This window comes from Rhinopithecus bieti, unplaced genomic scaffold (genome assembly GCF_001698545.2).
Source record: "Rhinopithecus bieti isolate Rb0 unplaced genomic scaffold, ASM169854v2 scaffold_40017, whole genome shotgun sequence".
In the NCBI taxonomy this organism is placed as follows: domain Eukaryota; kingdom Metazoa; phylum Chordata; class Mammalia; order Primates; family Cercopithecidae; genus Rhinopithecus; species Rhinopithecus bieti.
In genome coordinates this window covers 152,518-159,535 of record NW_016816550.1, presented here as the reverse complement: position 1 = coordinate 159,535, position 7,018 = coordinate 152,518, and the positions used below count along the sequence as shown (strand labels likewise).

General features: G+C 40.7%; 1 pseudogene; it reads right to left on the bottom strand.

Moving 5' to 3' along the window:
* Positions 1 to 2,409: 2,409 nt before the first annotated feature.
* On the bottom strand, positions 2,410 to 3,920 carry LOC108517162 (BAG family molecular chaperone regulator 1 pseudogene; annotated as a pseudogene).
* Positions 3,921 to 7,018: the final 3,098 nt, after the last annotated feature.

The following is a 7,018-nucleotide window of genomic DNA, read 5'->3' as shown; positions in this document are numbered from 1 at the left end:
GAAGAAGGATGAGAAAATTTATTTCCAAATAATACACAGTATTTGTCAAACCATTAGTTATTATGTTTTTTAATGTCAAGAATGGGGCTGTAGAAGAAAGCTTTATTAAAGTCTCCCAAGTAGGCTAAACTGTTCTTTGGTCATCAAATAATTCTTGGAAAACACTTACTTCCTAATGACTTAAGGTTCTCGGCAAATTTATTTGTGGAAGATGGGAATTTGGTGACATTAAATTTCAAGAGATTAATTTGGAAACAAGTCCCACAGTGATTTCCTCTGTGGATAAACTGTGTGTGTGTGTGTGTGTGTCTCTGTGTGTGTGTGTGTGTGTGTGTACTTGCACAGAGAATTATAATAATTCTTGTATGACCAAGTTCCTTATACCAGCCTTCAAGATTCTTCTTAGTCTACCCTGTATAATTTATTAATACCTTTTAAACTGAATTTTCTATTACTTTCCCATTGTTGAAGTTTTGGGGGTGCCAATTGCTCATCCTTCTTTTCATCCAAGAAGCCAGATTGGAATCAAGATAGCTTTGCTGATGGTAAAGCCAAATTGGAGAATGTGTGAGGGCTTCCTACTGCCACCCCCTGAATTAAACAAACCTCACGGAGACTCAGGGGAATGCTGGCAACCCAAGGGAAGTGGGGAGGGCTTGCCAGGCCCATTGCCTTGTCATTGCAGTGCCCTCATGCCCTGGCTAATAAGCACCAATAGTCACTGGGCTCTGAGAGTTCTTCATATTCACCCTACTACTTCTCATGGATTAGAAGTGTGATAAAGGTCTCCTGCAAATGACTGCAAGATCTCTCTGCCGTAGACAAACTGCTCAGTTTGCTGGTCCCAGGACGTGTAAAGTTCCTTTGGTTCCCCTCACCTGGAATGCTTTTCATAGCCTACTTCATTAAATCAAACCCAGCCTGCTTTTCAGCCTAGTTCCAATCTGCCTTCTGTGAAATTTTCCCTGACCAACTCAACCCAATCATCTGGCATGGATTCACCTTGTTTGTTTGTTTGTTTGTTTGTTTGTTTGTTTTGTTCTCCAAATATTTATTGAGGTCCTACTATATACAAGACAATGTACTTGAAATAATGCTGTTAACAAGACAAAGAAGCCCCTTAACCTAAGGAACATACAGTCTAGTGTTAAAGGCAAATACTAACCAGATAATTCCACAAATAAGCTATCATGGACTATGGTGAATGCTGTGAAAGAAAAGTTATGGGTAGCCATGAAGGAACCCCATCTGGGGGCCTGATATGGTCTCAAGACAATAGGTGAGGTCTCCATGGAAGAGACTTTGAGTTACATTCTAAAGGATGAATAAGAGTTATGTACACAAGGGGTAGGGGTGGAGGAAAGATGGTGAGGAGCTGTCCAAGCAGAAGTAGCAGCATGTGCAAAGACCCCCAGGTAGGAGAGGGCACAGTGCATCTGAGGACCTGACAGAAGACCAGAGTGGCTGACAGCAGAGAGCAAACAGGAGAGGGGCCCGAGATGAGGTGGGAGAAGGTGTAGGTGAGGACTTTGGCCTTTATCCTAAGAGAAGTAGTGAGCTATTGGAGGTTTCTGAGCAGCGGACTGATATGATAAGATTTGTACTTTATATCACTCAGAGTGCTCTGTGGAGAATGAACTAGAGAGGGCCGGAGAGGAAGTGGAAAGACTAACATGGAAGATAAAGGTATAGGGAGAGGAATAGAGAGAAAATAAGATAATGGGAGCATGTAACCCTATGTTGGTTGAGAGGTAGTACAGTAGAGCATAAAAACAGTGGCTCTGAAACCAAACTGCCCAGCTTTGTGCCCTGGCTTTGCCACGTACTATCTGACCTTAAGCAGATTACCTAAGTGTTCTCAGTTTCCTGATCTCCAAAACAGGGATAATACCTACTTCTTAGGTTATGTGAGGGTTAAATGATGAATATATATTTAAAAACTTAGAACAGTGCCCAGCACACAGTAACTTCTTATTAAATGTTGTGGCTACTCTGTTAAACACAAATTATGCCTAGAACCACAGAATGGTTTTACTCACTAATCAAAACAAAAACAAAACATTCTTCTGCTTGATGATGGGCATTCAAACTGTTTTAGTTATTTATTTGTTAACTTATTAATTTCTTAGAGATGAAGTCTCACTATGTTTCCCAGGCTACATGCAAACTCCTGGGCTCAAGCGATCCTCCTGTCTCAGTCTCCCAAGCAGCTGGGACTACAGGAATGTGCACCATACCTATGCTCAAACTTTTTTAATAACAGTGATATTGCAGGACAGTCCACAAAATGCACAAGAATGGCCTTGAAGGAAATACAGATCTCAGAAGGGTATTTTTAACAGAAATGCCCTTGAAGGAAGCACATGTCATTCCTGGGAAATTTATGGTTGGCTTCACCACCAGCCTGCTTTATTCATTGTGGCTCTCCCTCTTTGCCCTTCTTAAGCCATTGCTCTGCCTGGTTTTAAGCACGGACTCAGTCAACACTGGGTTCTGAATTTTTTCTTGGGGACAAGGAAGTCCATGCATCAACCATAGGCTTCATTCCAGGACTGGCCCCCTGATATTTCATGTCTTGTAGTTTGTCAGGTCACTAAGAGGTAAGAATAATGCCTATAAGCCAAGAACCCAGCCTGATGTTCTGGAATTAGGTCACAATGAGGGATACTTGGACTACTATGTGCCAAACACCTGTTCTAAGCCATTCTCAACATTCCTGACTATAGATGCAACCTCCTAGTGATTCTGATTTTACATCTATGGGACTGTGTGATCACGAGCGAAAAAGCTCTTCTGTATCTGAAGACCAGGGTAGCCTATAAATCTAGAACTAGCTCAGGACAAAGGAGAGATCTCACCAGCCCAAAGAAAGCAACAGAAGGTCAAATAGCTGGGAAAACCTGGGCAGGGGAGGACCTCTCCAGAAAAAGTAGGCTGCTGGACCACACGGCCACAGAGACACAATAAGAAAACAGACAAGCGCCCTACTCAAGATCACAAGGACAAGTTTTTCACTGAGAACTGGGGTAGGAGTAGGAAAATTGGCAATAGGCCAGTTGTCCCTAGAATAAATCAGGTAAATTATGCTCCAGAGAAGGCAGAGCTGGTGGTGCTGTTCTTCAGGGCAGTACAGCCTCTTTCTGTCACACCTTACTCGGCCAGGGCCAAGTTTGTAGACTACAGCTGCTGGGTCTCCTGGCAGATGTTCTGCTCCACTGTGCCACACTCAGCTACGAACACCTGAACTTTTTTTTTTTCTTTTAACCAGACCTTTCCTTTTTGATCTATTGTCTTTCAAATTTTCTGGCAGGATTAGTGTGTCGATCTCTTCCAAGATCTTCATAAACTGTTTGGTTGTGGCTTTTCCTCTCCTATCAAGTTTGCAGAGAGCTTCAGTTTGCAAATCCTTGGCCAGAAAACCTTGCTGGAGTCCAGTAAGCTGTTTATTCAACTCTTACAGTTCATCAACTTTCTTCTCCAACTCTTTCAATTTCTTCAGTTCAACCTCTTCCTCTGGACTGCTCTTTTTCCCAATTAACATGACTTGGCAACCATTTTGTATTCCACATGCTGACAAAGGTATCTCCATTTCCTTCAGAGATGTTCCCTTAATTATGAGTTTCTGAAAGGAGAGTGGAACCCCTGTGACCTCTCCAACAACCTAGGTCAGGTCTTGGGCAATTGGTTCACCGCTGGACCTGCTGCAGGGTAACGTGAAGGTCATGCTTCTCATTGCTGTGAGTGACGGTCATGCTGAGCTCGGCTGCCACTATTTCCTCCTTGGTCACCTTCTCGCTCCAGGCTGAGCAGGGGTGGATTTTTTTCTTCACCTGCAGTGAGCTTGGCCAGGGTTCCAGGGTCTCCAACTGGTGAGGCTCCTGGCCTAGCCAGGAGCCCAGCCACTTCCAGTCTGGATTCATCTTCTTCTCTTAGTTCTTTTATGACTCCCACTAGACTGTAGGCAAATGGAAGCTGGAAGGCAGGTAGTACAGTGGTTGAGCAATGGGCTCTGGGCCAGACTACCTGTGGTTAAATCCTGCCTCCATTCTAACTCACCTTGGCTCAGTCCCTTCACCTTTCTCAGCCCCAGCTTATTCATCTGAAAAACCAGACATATATGCTCATAATCATAACGCTACCCAACTCATAGATCGTAGTGATGATTAAATGAGATAAACCATGAAAAGCCCTTAAGCTATGGCCCAGCACATGCTAAATGCACAATAGATGTTAGCTACTTTTATCAATTGTGTCCGAGCTATGCTAGTAACATCTCAAGCTTGCTTCTCAGTTTCAGTAAAACAGATAACTTTAGATTCTAGAATCTCCTTTAATGAGCATTCCTCCCTCTAAATCGTTCCTATAGGAATAGGAAGTAAAGTGTAGGAATTTGCTCATTTTTCGATGTGATGTTCAGTGAGTAGGAGTGGAGAAAAAAAAATGAAGGAGGACCACTCTCTCCTCAACCAAATAAGTAGAGCCATCTTATTTAGGCCCTGAGATTGTTTTAATCACCATACTGCTAAAAAGCAGCCATGGCAGCATTTTAACCTCTTTCTCAGGAAGGACAAGCTGCACAAAGGGGTCGTTTTAGAAGTAAAACTAATTAACTACCGGCTGCTAGTCTGCATAGTTTCCAATTCTTAGAAGTCTTCTCCACCCACTCTTCGCCCACACATCCTCCTCCTTCCACTTTGTGGTAGCCTTGGATATACCAGTGAGGAAGCAGGGACAGAAATGGCACAATCAGAACTCTTGGTATCACTGAGACCTTGACCTCTTTTGCACTAGGGCCTGTTTAAAGCTCTTGCTCTTCAGGTACCATTTACAGGACTCTTCCTCTCTGGAAAGAAGAACAGTCTTACAGGTTGAGTTATAAGTGCTACTTATTTAGAAAAGGGAAATATCTTTATTACACTCATGTTGTGTTATTTATCTCTGTAAGCCGTTTAGCCACCCTGATGAATAATTTACTCATTGCAATAATAAAAAAACAGGTACTAATCCCTGGGGGATTGGGGTGGAGAAGGACACACATTGGAATGAGTTTTGAATTAATAAGCTTTCTGCTTAGTGTAAACTCCCCAAGAAGCAAACATTCTCCTCAGGATTTTAGCAATTCTGATGGCTAAATTAGAGATCATAGGAGAAAGCAGAGAAAAGTCTGGATTTCACCAGAAAACCTCAAAAGCTTCCCAATTGTGCACAGTGTCAGGTCAAAGTGAGGGAGACGTGGGTAGAGGCAGCTATTCTGAGATTTTAAATCAACCACTTATTACTGCTAAAAATGTGTACCCTGAATATCATAATGAGAAATATCACATACATCCAAATTGAGGGGCATTCTACAAAATAACTGGCCTGGAATTCTCAAAGTGTTAGGGTCGAGAAAGAAAGACTGTGGAATTACCCTAGGTTAACAAAGACTTAAAAAAAAAAAAATAAAAAAAAAAAAAAAAAAAAAAAAAAAAGAATGACATCTAAATGCATGAACCTGAATTGGAGCAGGACATGGAAACAAAATACTATAAAGGACATTGAGACAATTGATAAAATTTGAAAATGGACTATGGAGTGGATAGTATTGTATCAGTGATAAACTTCCTGGCTTGAATAACTGCATGGTGGTTAGATAGTGGAATTTTCTTGCTTTTTGAAAACACACACTATGAAAAAGACACTTGCACATGCATGTTTATAGCAGCACAATTTGCAATTGCAAAAATATGGAACCAGTCCAAATGCCCATCAATCAACGAATGGATAAAGAAATTATGTGTGTGTATGTGTGTGTGTGTGTGTATATATACACACATATATGTATATACATACATACTACTCAGCCCTAGAAAGGAGCAAATTAATAGCATTTGCAGCAACGTGGATGGAGCTGGAGACTATTATTCTAAGTGAAGTAACTCAGGAATGGAAAACCAAGCATTGTATGTTCTCACTCATAAATGGGAGTTACGCTATGAGGATGCAAAGGCATAAGAATGATAGAATGGACTTTGGGGACTCAGGGGAAAGGGTGGGAGGGGTGAGAGATAAAAGACTGCAAATCGGGTTCAGTGTATACTACTTGGGTGATAGGTGCACCAAAATCTCCCAAATTACTACTAAAGAACTTCCTTATGTAACCAAATACCATCTGTTCCCTAAAACTATGGAAATAAAAAAAATTTTTTTAAAGAAAACATGAACTAAAGTATTTAGTATGGCTAGGCACAATATCTCTAACTTGCTTGCAAATGGTTAGGAAAGCAATTGGTAAATCTGGATGAAAGGTAAACCGGAGTTCCTGTACTATTATTGCAACTTTTCTGTAAGTTTGAAATTATATTCAAATAAAAACCTGTCCCCCAAAAAATCAATCTCAGATAATTTAAATCAGACTATTTCTTGGGACCCAGTTGCTCGTGGCTATACTTTCTCTGTGTCTGGCAACATTTCTGTCACTTCCTTTTGCCAGGGGTGGAAACTCTGACAGAGAGTTAGGTTTGTTTTATGTCAGTGATTATTTGTCTCCTCTGATGGACTGTAAGCTCTTCTAGTAACAAGAATTTGTTTTATTCATCTTCATAACTCCTGCATCTACCATGGTACCTAACTTATACTAAGTGCTCTAAAACAATTTGTTGAATAAATAGTGGAATGGCTTTTAAGTGACCATTTGGACTTAGATTTCCAGTCGCAGGGCTTCATAAACGATTTAACCAACAGATAATTCCATATTCTGTTTTTATTCCAAAATATAAATTATATACTTTCAGATTTGTTATCTCTTATCCCCCAAAAGTATGTCAACATTTTTTTTAGAAGAGAGAATAGCCAAAACAAGGAGGCAGAGAAAAGGAAATCCTATTATTTTATTGCTACACAAGTGATATTGCTGCTGGATTAAGTATTTTAATTTTTCAGGGCTTATAGTTTATCTTCAAAGGAGGATCTGTGTTTCCTGCTTTTCAGTTGAAAAAATCTATTTCTTTTAGCCATTATATACATTTGGGACTATGTA